The sequence below is a fragment of the Arachis hypogaea genome, chromosome 14 (genome assembly GCF_003086295.3).
Source record: "Arachis hypogaea cultivar Tifrunner chromosome 14, arahy.Tifrunner.gnm2.J5K5, whole genome shotgun sequence".
Lineage (NCBI taxonomy): Eukaryota > Viridiplantae > Streptophyta > Magnoliopsida > Fabales > Fabaceae > Arachis > Arachis hypogaea.
In genome coordinates this window covers 27,004,408-27,018,295 of record NC_092049.1, presented here as the reverse complement: position 1 = coordinate 27,018,295, position 13,888 = coordinate 27,004,408, and the positions used below count along the sequence as shown (strand labels likewise).

At 31.1% G+C, this 13,888-nt stretch overlaps 1 long non-coding RNA gene across 1 annotated transcript; it reads left to right on the top strand.

Moving 5' to 3' along the window:
- Positions 1-3,806: 3,806 nt before the first annotated feature.
- LOC112740349 (uncharacterized) lies at positions 3,807-5,072 on the top strand. The gene is made up of 2 exons (XR_011871786.1): positions 3,807-3,929; positions 4,745-5,072. It is a non-coding gene; the product is annotated as an uncharacterized lncRNA (long non-coding RNA).
- Positions 5,073-13,888: the final 8,816 nt, after the last annotated feature.

Below are 13,888 nucleotides of genomic sequence, written 5' to 3'. Positions count from 1 at the left end.
GTTTAATGCCCAAGTGCTTTGAAATACGTGTAGCCATTCTGCCAAGCTGGCGCTAAACGCAGACTTGGGCATTTAGTGCCAGGAAGACAGAAACAATTAGAAGCTTACTACCTCTTGGGTTACTAAACGCCGATTCTGGAATTTAGCGCCAATAGCACGGATCCAACTTTAATGATAAGAACCTCATTAGCTAGATTTTGATTTTATTATTGTATTTTATCTTTGTTTTGGTTATTCTTAATTACAAACACAATCTTTTAAGTTTAGACTTTATTATTTTATTTTATTTTAAATCAAGTTAGGTTAGATATAAAAGGAAAAAGAATTAGCCCTTCGGGCTCTCTTTTCTCTTCTATCTCATTCTAGTTTTCACACACTTTTTAATCCTAGTTTTCTCTCTGAACCATGAGCAATTAAACCTCATGTGTTAAGGTTAGGAGCTCTGTTTATTCTATGGATTAATACTATTGCTATTCTATTTTAATTACTGTGTTGATTAAATTCAAGGATTTGCTTTCGTTCTCCACCTTACGGATTAGGGTATATTGGAAGATAACCCTGGTTCTACTTGAGTTCTTGTTAAATCTTGAAAAAGTAATTTACTTGGACAATAGTTTGAAAGTAATTCCTCCTAAATTGCTAATTGCCTGGACTTAATGAGATACATGATATATAATCCTCTTATATTTGGATAATTAGGGTTTTTGTGGTTAATAAACTAGAACTGAACTTAACACTTTAATCTATATTAAGTGACCAAAGAATTGGCAGTTGATTAGGTTAAAGGAGATTAAATCACTAAGGAATTAGGGTTTAGTCAATCACAGTTTACCATGAATTGAATCTTGCATGATTAAAATAGTTGGTAAGAATTATAAATCCGGAAAATAAATATCTCTGAAACCTTAACCATTCTCTCATACATTTCTCACACCAATTTCACTGTTTTACTTCCTGAACTCATGGTTTACTGTTTAATATAATTTAAGCCTCAAAACACTCTTTTCTATTGGTTTGACTAAGTGAATCATTTTACTATTGTTTCTTGGTCCATTAGTTCTCATGGGATCAACCCTCACTCACCTGACGTATTACTTGGTACGACTCGGTGCACTTGCCGGTTCAGTTGTGATTTTGAAACACCACACCAAACACCAGCAGTAGCACCGTCTCCAGCTCTAGCAGCATTGTCACTACCAGATCATTCTTTCCTTTTGTTGTCACCACCTCTCATTTGTCGCTATCTTCTGTACTAAGTCCCTTTCTCTGATTTGTTTCTTTTAATTTTTTTCAACATTTGGGGATTTAGAATTTGTTTAGTTGTTTGAAGTTTTTTTTGAAATTGCTAATCTTCTAAGTTTGTATTTATTTTTGTTCATTTTTTTAATTTAATTTAATTTGTGTGTGGTTGTGCAAGAATTCATGGTAAAACAAGTAAAGGTTCAGTTTTTGTGATTTTTTGCGGGGATCAAGAAAAATCAGCTTCGCAAAAACAAGTAAAATTTCAGTTTACTATTTTAATTTCTGTGCTTGTTTGTATATTTTTTCAGTTTTGTGAAGTTTATTTCCATTTTGAACATAAGAAAAAATATCTTTTTTTTTGGATAAAAATGTTTTGAGAGATTGGAAGCAAATCAAAGAAGAGTCTTTCTATTGGAAAAATGTGTTTGAAAATTGTAAAGTTTTGAAAAATAAACGAGAATTTTTATGTAGATATATTTTATTTTCAGGGTCTATTGTTTTGTCTAGAAGCTGCCTCTTTGTTGCTTCATAACTTCTGCATTTATTATATTGATGCTCCCTACAATTAGGTCAGTATTAATAGAAAATTTTTACTTTTTAATGTTCTTCAATTATCAATTTTTATCTGAATTTTGATGCATTTTTACTTCCATGAAATATTAATTTATTATAAACTATTTTCATAGCTTTGGTATATACTTGCGTTCCTTATATTCTTTAAACAAACAAACAAAAAAGTCATGAATGCTCTCCACACAATTGCTCATAGAGTCTAATAGACTCTTTCTCATTTGCTTAAGAGTTATTGCAATTGGGAGTCAATGTGATTTCATTGGACGAGCCATTGTTCTGTGTGGAAGACCTTGTAGACCAAGTTACGTTGAAGAAGTTCTTGAATTATTTGGGTATGTAGACCATCATTTATTTGTATTTTGTCTTAGCATAAAGATTTAGTTACTTACAATGGACCTTGAGAACATATTCTTTCATTATTTTCACTGCAAGAATATCTTAACAATTGTTGTCATGCACTAAAACTAGTAAAGAAATACATCTATAGCATCTTAATGTAAAGAAATTTAGTATAAAATTATAAAATTTTAAATTTTGTTAGTTTAAAAATTATTAAATTTAAAGTTATATATAGTGAATTTTTAAACAAATTTAAAAAAAATTAAAATTTAAGTTTATTGTCGGATTTACCGTTGGTAACTTTTAATTTAATTATTAATAATAATAAATAATATATTATCATCAGATTTATGAGAAAAAAATTCGACGATAATAAGTTCTAAAATTTTTCCAATTAAAAATTTATATTCGCTGCTAAATTTGTCGGTGATTAACGACAGACAAAAACTCTATCGATAAATAGTTACCAGCGAGATTTATACCGTCAGATTTATTTCGCCGCTAAATTCGACGATAAATCCGATAGTATTCGATGACTTTTTTTTAATTAAATGAAGAATTAATGCAAATATTGCATTGTTTATTTTATACATAAAGTTTTTTGAAAAAATAAAGTTTTTTGAAACAATTTTGTTACGTGTGTTCTAAAAATCAGCCAATAAATTAGTCATTAAGATAAAATAATTTTAAAAATACGAAATTCTTATATAGTACGTATGGATATTTTGTTGAATTATCGTATTCGTGTGTTAGATATATTTTGGACATGATACTCATCGACACTTGTCTGATATGTGTATCTTCTGTGTCTAATAACTGCATCTTAATAAAAAATAAAAAATTCTTCTCCAGACACACTTGAATACACTTAAATACCATTACATGTCAGCATGTCTAGTCTTATTTTTAACATGTATTCTTAAAATAAATTTAGAAATAGAATATATTTTTAATTATTAAAACAAAAAATATTTTAAATATTGTATATAATTAAAAAGACATTAAAAATAGTTAAAAAGTTAATAAATATTAATAAAATATCATTATAATTTATCTAAAAGATATTTTATATTTTATGTATATACTTTATTCACGTATCTTATAATAATTAAAATTCGTGTATTCGCATGTCATGTGTTGTGTCATGTTCCGTGTCTGTGTCCGTGTTTATGCATCATAGCAAAATATATTTTGAAAATAAATTAAATAATATATATATTTATACACAAATACATAATAACTGATTTAGTACTGGTTTTTCGTGTGTAGTATTTTTGGCTCTCTTTCAAATGAATTGTTTATTTGTAGTTAAAATATAATTATTAAGATAATTATTAGATTTTATTAAAAATATAAAATTTTATTAAAGATATAAACAATAAAAAATAAAAATATCTCTAATATTATTTTCTCTCTCCAATAATATCTATTAATCTCTAACATTTTTCTAATTAATAATAAATGGCATTAATGATAGAAATTAATTAATGTTTTCTTAAAATTAAAAAATAATAGCAAATTTGTAAAAAAAATAAATATTGAAAGAGATATATAATTTAAAAAGGAATTAATGAGTAATATTTTTATTCGTTATGTAAATTCTCTTTCTCTTTTATATATAAATGTAAAAGAAACATGCACAAGAACCCACATTTCTTAGTAGACAAATATAAGATAAGAACCTCTTGAAGAGTGATAGTGAATTTCTCACTACTCAGCAAGCATGGCCAACCACTTATCGCAATACGCCGTTCTCCTTCTCCTCATTACATCAAGTAAGTTTTTAACTCCGATCCTTCTCTTCCAATAAGTGTATGTATGTGTTTTTCGCTTCTAATTGTTTTGGTAGAATCACATATATTCTTTGATCGAAGACCATGCTATTTGAATCTTAAAAATTTTATACATTATACTAAACCAGACTTTCACTTAAAACTAGTACTAAAAGGAAGAAAAATATTTGTCATTTTAACTAATTATGTTTTAATTAGTGTTTGTTCCTCATTATTGTTAAAGAATTAATTTACTTATTAATTTTTGTATATAATTGAAAAATATTTAAAAAAAATTCATTGTATTTAGAGTAAAAAAACGGATCTTATTCTCATAATTTAAATGAGTTAATTTGTTAGACATTTATTTATTTATTTATTCTTTTGAGTGGTAATTATTTTTCAAAAGCGTTGAACATTTGAATATAAAACAGTAAAAATAGAAACACATAATTTAAAAACGTTAATGTTTGATTGAGAACAATAATTAATGATATTAGCTACAAGATTAAATTATGTTTTTTAAAAATTGGTGATAATTTAATTATTTAATTTAAGCTTAAATAGCAAGAAGCTACTATGTCAACAAGTTATATATTTTTTGTGTTAGCTTTCTCTCCTATATATTTGTTGTGATGTATGTATATGTTCACTAACTGGTGTATAACTGCAATTTTTATTCTAGCTAGCTATACCCATGCATGATATTAGTTTATCAATGGAAATTGAATATGGACAAGCATTTAATACTAAAAGTTCAAAATTTTGAAGCATATGAATAATGTTGCCTTGTGACATGTATACACATACATATATAGGTTCTCTTATGATCATGGTGGCAAGTAGTGAAGTGTGCAACAAGGACGGTGGTGGTGTTGGGGATGATAATTGCTCATCATTGCAACAGAAAAAATGTCAAGGGCAGACACTTTTGCCAGGAGCAGAGTGTGTTGACCAATGGTGTAACATTATGTGTGATGTTAAGTACCCTCACCGGGGAGCTTCTGGAAAATGCTCTGGCTTCTATAGGCGTCCAACTGGCCCTGTCTGCATTTGCACCTTCAACTGTTTGTGATGATGAAATAGTGTGTTGATCAAAAGCTTACATGAATTACAAACTAATATATGAGTTTGATCATTTTTAAACCTAGACAATTAAAGTTTAATATTGTGTTATTGATTGTTAATGAAAGTTTTGATTATAACAATAATAATCTATGAGAAGCCTCCCAATAATAATCAAACTTAAGACTCAGTTTTTTTTTCATAGTATCCCAATAAATCAAAGGCTATTTCACTGTAAATCTGAGTTTTATATAAAGTTTAATTTGTCTATTGCTACAAGAATATGGTCGATTAGCTACTACAAAAAGAGTCATAAAATCATCGCTAATCTGACGCAAAATATAATTTGTGACGGATTAACTACCACCTAACAACTAATGTTTTTCTCGCTAATTACAAGCCCAGTTCAGTGAGGCAAACACAACGGTCGCTAATTCATTGGAAACTTTTTTAGCTACTGAATAGATAGTCGCAAATCCATCACTAAAGTAAAAGCTAATTCCATAGAAAAAATAGACTAAACGGTAGTCGCTAATTAGCGACAAACTCTACTGCAGCAGACTTATCGCTAAATGCAAGCTAACTTCGTAGAAAAAATAGAATGCTTAGTTGATGCTAATTAGTGAGGAATTTTTCCGAACCTAACTCGTCGCAAGTTGTCCGCTAATATGATCGCAAATCTGTCACATTTTGTAACAAATCTATAGCTAATCTTTGAAAATTCGTAATCAAATTTGTAAGAATTTTCTCGCTAAACCAAAGCTATTGAAATGAGAAAGTGAAGTTATGAAATAGTTGATAATTTTCTAGGAAATAATATGTAGTCAATTAGTTACAATACTATTGCAAAATATCATCACAAATTCCTTTTAAACTAGTAACAAATCGTTAGGTATCTCACAAAGGTTTCAGTCGCAATGGAGTCTTTAATTTGTCACCATCATCAACCACGAGTATGTTGCTATACTAAAATAAACCTCATATTATTTTTTTATTTTAGTCATTGAACTAAAAAAATTATATCATATACAGAATAAATTAGTTCATCAAAATTATACATGTTTAAAAAAGTTCAAACTACGTTTCAAGAAATTAGGTATTGAAGTTTAACCTGATAATAACCAAGTCTTTGAGCTTGATCAAATGCCTACTCTATCTTTTCAATAGCTCTAATAAATAACATGGTTTAATTAGTAAACTAACAAAGAAAAAGACTCACTTACAATATCATGTAAAAGTAAGTATTCACTCACTTCTTTAGAGATGTTTCAATCTGGCTACACAAAGGTGTTCTTGCTTTTATAAAATTCATTAAACATTACACATCTTGGTTCCTCATTGCACATTGAAAATTTTAAACAAATAAAAAATACAAACAACACCTAATACTTGACATATCAATTGCACAAAAAATATGTCCACCAATTTCACCTTCAGTTTTACCAATATTGTCACTTATACTGTGATCAAATTGCAAAAATATCACAGAAAAATATCAGTAAATAATAGCATATCAGTGAATCAAAATCAAAAACAGAATAGCAATAAATTATTTAACCAACAATAAATTACAAGCAAAAAAAAGCAATCATCAGAACAGTAGCGAAGACAAAAAAATCAAAATCAAAAACAAAAAATAATAGAACCAAAAAATTAAAATCAATAACTAGCGAATTCAAAATAAAAATAACAGTAGAAGTAGCCAACCGTGAAGAACAACAAATTTAAAAATCAAGAATAAACAATAGCAAGAAGCCTAGAACAACAAATAAATAGCAGTGAAGAACAACAAACCATAGCAAGATCAAAGAAAATTAAGAACAGAACGAAATCAATTGTCTTGAATTAATTAATTAATTGATTGATTAATTAATAAAGACCCAATAATCAAATTAAAGTCAAAATCAAATGAAATCACCATACCCCTAATAATAATCAAGCTAAGTAAGGTAAAAAAAAAGTAGCTAATTTCCGTTTAAAATTACAAACCTTGCTACATCGCAGGCAAATAGAACTTCTGGAGTCTGCCTTGTTTCTAGAGTCATCTTAGCGAGATTAAGGAGTAGTTCTGTAGGTTCAACCTAGGATAACTTGCTTATTTTCTTAGGCTTTTCTATTGCCAATGAAACATTAAAGATAAAAGCATAACAAGGACAACTTACTTTAAACCAGTATGCTTATCCAATTTAAGGAGAGCATAATAGCCTCGAAACTCTTTTTCGGTAGGCACAAGTATTCCTTTCCTTCTGTGATCATCATACATCTGAAACAATTCAACCGAAGTTCTGTTCATCTATTCAATATTAAAGTGAGCATCAAAACCCTCAGAAATCCTTCTCCTTTTGTGTATTCACATAATTTATGCATTGCAATGATGTGTAGTTTGATCTGAAACAACAAACATCAACAGCCTCATGATTTTTAAACTTTTAACCATCACTAGATATTGTTCTTACAAACATCACCAAGCAGATGCAGGTTCTTAATAAAAGGCATCAGAATCTTCAGAAAATTATTTTACCAACAAATAAATATAAAACTATTGTATCTATAAGTATCCACAATATATATTTCTATTCAGCCTTAATCAATATAGCATATAAGGAACTTGCAGAAAAAATAGATATCATTTCCACTTTAATTCAAGAATAATCAAGTTTTATTATACTTTTGTTAAAAATAAAAGAGTACCATCTATTCAAGCATAGTAATAGCCCCTTGATAGAAAAGTACTGCATTCTCAGGTGCATTCTAATTGCTCTCATCCTATTCCACAATAATTTATATCCTCTAAGAAACCTCTCAACATAGGGCTGATCTAACAGAAAAAGTAGATAATCAATTGTCTTCTGCAGTATGGGCATTGGTCGAATCAAGCTTGCTTGCTTCTCTGCTATCCTAATATACTGCCATGAAACATGATAAGTGTTACTAATGAGAAGTGATAATAGTATTTATGAAAAAAAAAGTAAAGTTTACTATTAATATGACAATCACCTTAACTGCAAGAAGTATGCTAGTTATATTTCTACCCCTATCCAAGCATTCATACTGGTCAAGATCCCCTTTCCTTTCACGCTCTCACCTTTGAGACTCTAAAATACAGAAATCTCAAGTATTTCTATACAAAGATCAAGTTCTTTATGAAATAAATTTGTTTAAACTTTAGACATATCTTTGAGTGGGTGTGTGTGTGTGTATATATATATATATATATATATAAAAGACAAGGAAGGGAATTAAATTTATGTCAAGTATACTTGCAGTACACGCAGAATTCACAGAACCAGCCAAATAAATAAAACCAATTTGAATTGAATCATCTAATTGTTGTGATTTCTTTGTATTTTACAGAACATTGACAACCAATATGAAAATTATGCACAAACCTTCCATAACCACCAAATCCCCAGCTACACAAATGGATCATCTTAAGTTATAACTTGTTTTACAAAGCTAAGATACTGAACTAAGAAAGTAAAGAATTACTCATAAGTAGACAAAGCCATTCTTATCCACTGCCACTAAACATACTTTTTGGGGATAAACTCATGCAGGTAGACCAATCCTTTTGCAGTTCCTTTCACAATTTTCAATCGATAAGACCAAGATATATAGTACTTAGAATGTAACTAGTCCAGGCTTCCCTGAAGTAATCAAATGTAACCAAATAGCCAAATAAAAAATGTGTCAAACCATAAGTAATCAAATGTGTCATCAAATGTAACCAAAAAGCCAAATGAACAATGTGTCACACAATAAGTAATTGCAAATTGGTATTGCAAAAAATAATAAAAAGGTTTGTCCATAATGAAACTTACCATGAATTGCAGCAGCGAGGCTTCCATTTGGTATATAATCATATATGAGAAGCTTCTCATCAACAGACCAGTAATAAGCTCCAAGAGTTACAATGTTTAGATGTCTCAACTTTCCTATTGCCTCTACTTCAGTTTGGAACTCTTTGAACCTTTGAGAACCTCCCTCCCCCAATCTTCTCACCATCAATGCAAGCTCATCTTCAAGCACCAATTTGTACATAATTCCAATTCCACTCTTCCCAAGAACAAAAGCTGATGCCTTAAGAAGTTCATCCAAATCAAATGCCACTTGGCTATCTAACGGAACAAGATCATATTGCTCAACATGATTAAACAGGGCCTCAGATTTGTCCTTTTGGAAGTAGAAACACTCTTTATTACTTCCTTTCCTCCCCTTGCTAACACCAATAACATTCTGATCATGATTAAAATCACAAACTCTTGAATAGAAATAAGAGAACAGAAGACCTAAAAGGAAAATTCCAATCACATCACCCACAACAGTGCCAACCACAGCACCCTTAGTTAACCCTTTAGTTTTCTCACTCTTCCTAGAACTATTACCATTATCCTGAGATGAGTCATTATGAGGCATGAACGGGAATGAGGAAGGTGAACTAGCACCTAGAGTATCAGGGGCACATGAATTCTTCAAAGGAGGGCCACACAGACCAGGATTGCCAATAAAAGCAGTTGGTCCTCTATTCACTAAAGCACCATTTTGTGGTATTGGACCATTCAATGCATAACTAAATCCATTGAACAAGGTCCATTTCTGAGTTACCAACTTGCACAATCGATAACCTTCCGCTGATAATCTCCAACAAGATCACACCGGGGAGGACGACAAAGACAGAGAGGCGCTACGAGGAAGAGAGGGGAAGAGGAAAGGGTCGTTGAATGCAAGCCAGGGTTGGTGCTGTCCGGCAGCCCTGATAGCAGAGCAGCGGGAGCACGATAGGGGACGCTGAGTCTCTGACTGTGGGTGTGGGAGACTCAATTTCGGCATAGGAATAATTGTGGAGACAATATTAATGAGGGTTAGGTTAGGTCATTTGAGGAGATAATGACGGTGGCTATACTGATAAAAGGAAATTATTATAGAGATAATGAAACTTTCCATTTTTAATTTAAGGTAGAAAGAGCGCTTATGCACAATTTTTGATTTGAAGTATTGGAAAAGGCGCTTATTCGTGCGTTTTTAATTTTGAAATTAAACGCTTTTTAAATTAATATAATTTATCTTATTTTTTGAGTTACTAATTTTTTTTCTTTTGTTTTTAAATTTTCATTGTGATTTTTTTAAAAAAAATTAATTTTAAAAAATATTTTATAAAATAGATAAGATTTTTTAATAAACATGAAAATCTTAATTCACTATTTTTCTAGTTAATCGAGCTAAGTCCATAATTATTAGAATCGAACCAGCAATCAACTCAATCAAATTACTGGATCACTGGGTCAGTCTGGTTCAACCAGTAGATCATAGGTCAAACCGTTTAACCCGGTAATAATTTAATAAATATATAAAATTATAATAAAATTAAAATTTAAATATTAAAAATAAAAATTCAATGATGATAACATTTTATATTATTTAAATTTGATTTAATTAAATTATATGTAAATTATGATATAATCCATTTTTTATATAATACATAAAATAATGAGCAAATATAATAAAAAAAATCTACTAATGTCACATATAAAATAATACGGTATATATAATTATAAGCATTATATCTATTGAAGATTCACTTGTCACAGTAAGATGGAGGCTTTTACTCACTCTCAAGTTCAAGGATCGAACCTTAGAGATCCACTTTTTGAAGGGGATTCAAATAGATGCTTTTACGGTGATCCACACCCCACTGGTCTAGGTGTGGAGCACACGAGTCAAGGAGGAAGTGCGGGTCAACTGCCTAAACCGAGTCAGGTTCGTGATAAAACCATCCTGTTTTTAACTGTTTGATCGCTGTTGACCGAGTCAATTGCAAGTCCCGTCTTAATAATGAACCGAATCGGATAGGAAATTAGTTCACTGCTTTTCTTGGTCGAATCAGTCGGTCCAGTCCAGTTCTGATAACTATGGCTAAGTTGTTTAGACTTGTATTTTATGAGTTTGATTTTAGAGTCAAATATCCATCTTTTACTCATTCTTAGGTTCAAGGATTGAACCTTAGAGATGCTACTTTTTGAAGGGAATTCAAATAGATGCTCCTACAGTGATCCACACCCTACTGGTCTACGTGTGAAGTGCCCGAGTCAAGGAGGAAGTGCGGGTCAACCGCCTAAACTGATTTTGATTCGCGACAAAACCACCCGGTTTTCAAGGGTTTGACCGTCGTGACCGAGTAAATTGCAAGTCCAGTCTTAATAATGAACCAAATTGGATAGGACATTGGTTCTAATAACTATGGGTAAGTTATTTAGACATGCATTTTTACGACTTTGATTTTAGAGTCAAATATCCATCTATTGTCGTCAAGTAAACAGAGCTAGTCTGACGGATTTGGCTCATTTTGACGATCCTAATTAATTCAAGAGTTAGCTCAAATTAATCTTTATTGAATGAATTCCAAAATGATTCTAATTAATAATAAAACTTGTAAGATCATATACAAATAAATTTTCATATATAACAATTTAATTATCTTATCTATTATATATTTTTTCAGTATATTTTGTGATTGAAAATATCAACATTATGCTCTTATTTTCTAAAAATATTGAATTTTAAAATTTGTCTTTAAAATATATGAATTTTAAATTTCAATTCAAGTTAACAGCAAACTTTCTATTAAAAATAATGACAAATTTGTGATCTAATAGGGGAAAAAACCTTTTTAAGAAAAAACTTATGATTTGAGTTTATAAAATTTTTGAGAATTGATATCTATAAACCCTGCAAAATTAGCGAATAATTAATCAATAAATTAATTTTTAATAAAAGAAATTAGAAATATGAATTTTATTATAAAATAAGATAGAACTAATTAAAATAAGAATTTTGACACTAATTACAAAGAATTTGGCCCAAGATTGGGCCGAACGGGCCAAACCGAACAAACCGAGCCCGAATTGGGCCTAAGGCCCAACGCAAGCCACCTATACCCATGAGCTTCAGCTCATTTCTCTTCCATTCACACATGAAACATGCTGGAAACAGTTTTGGGGAGGAAGAAACAAGAACACCAAACCTCACTTAATCTTCAAATCCTAATAACTTTTGATCCGGAGCTCCGATCGCTGCACCGTTTGTGGCCATGCGACCACAGCGTCGAGCTCTACAAAGCCCAATAAATCACTTTCTCAGTTGCAATTTTCTCTTCTAAAATCCAAAAATAGTATGGTCTTGTGTATTGAGATTTATGGTTAATTTGATGTTTTAGGATCAAATTGACTTGAGGAATTAGTGGGTCTTGGCTTAGTTGAGACACATATAAGGTAAGAATCCTCAATCTTAGCGAACCCCTTAGTTAATTGTAGCTTTGGTTGTAAAGTTTGGTATACATATGTGATGTTATATATTAGGTGATATATGTATAAGAATTGAAGCATATTTGTGGAAATTGGAGGCTTGGAAATTAGTATTGGTTGCTGGATTTTTGGTATGAGGTCTTGCAATCTTTCCTAGTGGATTGTCTTGGGTGATACGAAAAAATCGGCCAAGGTATGGCTTATGTTTCTCGTATTTAATATATAATGTCCTGTGAAAATTTAGGCTAGATGACCATAGGATAAGAATGAATGCATGTGTATGTTGAATTGCTTATTGCCTTGATGATAATTGTGAACTAGGTTGGGGCTTGGTTGTTATTGGATATTGGGTATGGAAATAGAATGTTAAATGATGCTTTAATGAATATTGACTAGTTGATAGTAATGAATTTGTATAGATAATGGATTATTGATGATCTTGTCGATATAAGTGTGAAGTTCATGTACTAGAGTTATTTAAAATTGGAATTTGATGGGTGGTGGAAGGATGTGGAGTGATGTTGCTGTGATATTGTATGTGTGGGTGCTAAATTTGAGTATTGTAAGTTGATTTTGAATGGTGACTTATGAAAATAGAGGCTGAATATTTTTGTAAAAAAATTGGATTTTTTACTGAGCTTCGGCAAGCCATAACTTGGCTTTCGGACTCCCAAATTATTTCAAACTTGTTTCATATGAAAATTGGATCCGTGAAGTTTACGCCGTTTGAAGAATGGATGAAAAATGATTTAAAATTAAAAAGTTATGTGCGTCGAAAGTTTAGGGTTCAAAACTAAAATTCTGCAGACTTTCAGACTAAGCCAATTTTTTTGATAAAACCTCCTTGCATGCGTACGCATACCCTTCATACGCGAAGGGTCGTTTCTATTTGGCATGTATGCATACGCGGACATGTGTATGCGTATACATACTTCCCAAAAAAGGGATCTATGTGTACGTGAGCATAGGGCATACGCGAGCGTGTGATTCTATCCAGTGTACATGCGTACGCAAACAGATGTATGCGTACGCATCTTGGGCTAAAAAGAGGACCTAGGCGTACGCATACCATGACATGCGTACGCATAGCCCTGTTTTTTGGCAAATGAATATTTTATGTTTTAGACCCAATTTTGAACCTCTAAACCTCTATTTTCATCCTTTTAACCATATATCTTAGTATTAGCCTAGCAATAAAAAGAAGTTAGGAAATGGTGGTAACTTGGAGATGAAGAAATCTCGAAGAGATGAAATAGGCATAAGGAGATAGGGCACATATATATATACTACTTAAATTATGAAACTGGCTAAAGAAGAGAATAAATGTTACATCTGAGTACTCTTTCTCGAAAGTGCGACCCCAGGAGATGGTGGAAGGTGAGGATCCCCTTCCTTATTCCTCCTGGTATTATAAAATCACCCCCAGCAAGATGATGAGAGGTTAGGATCTCCTCTTTTGTTCCTCCTGGGCATATGAGAATGTACCTCTTGGGTAGATGCAAGTGTTATGGTTTCGTCCCACTTGTTCCAGGTTGGTTAGTATATAGAGGCTCCTCAGGTAGACGCATGGGTTGTGGTTTTAACCCCCACTTACTC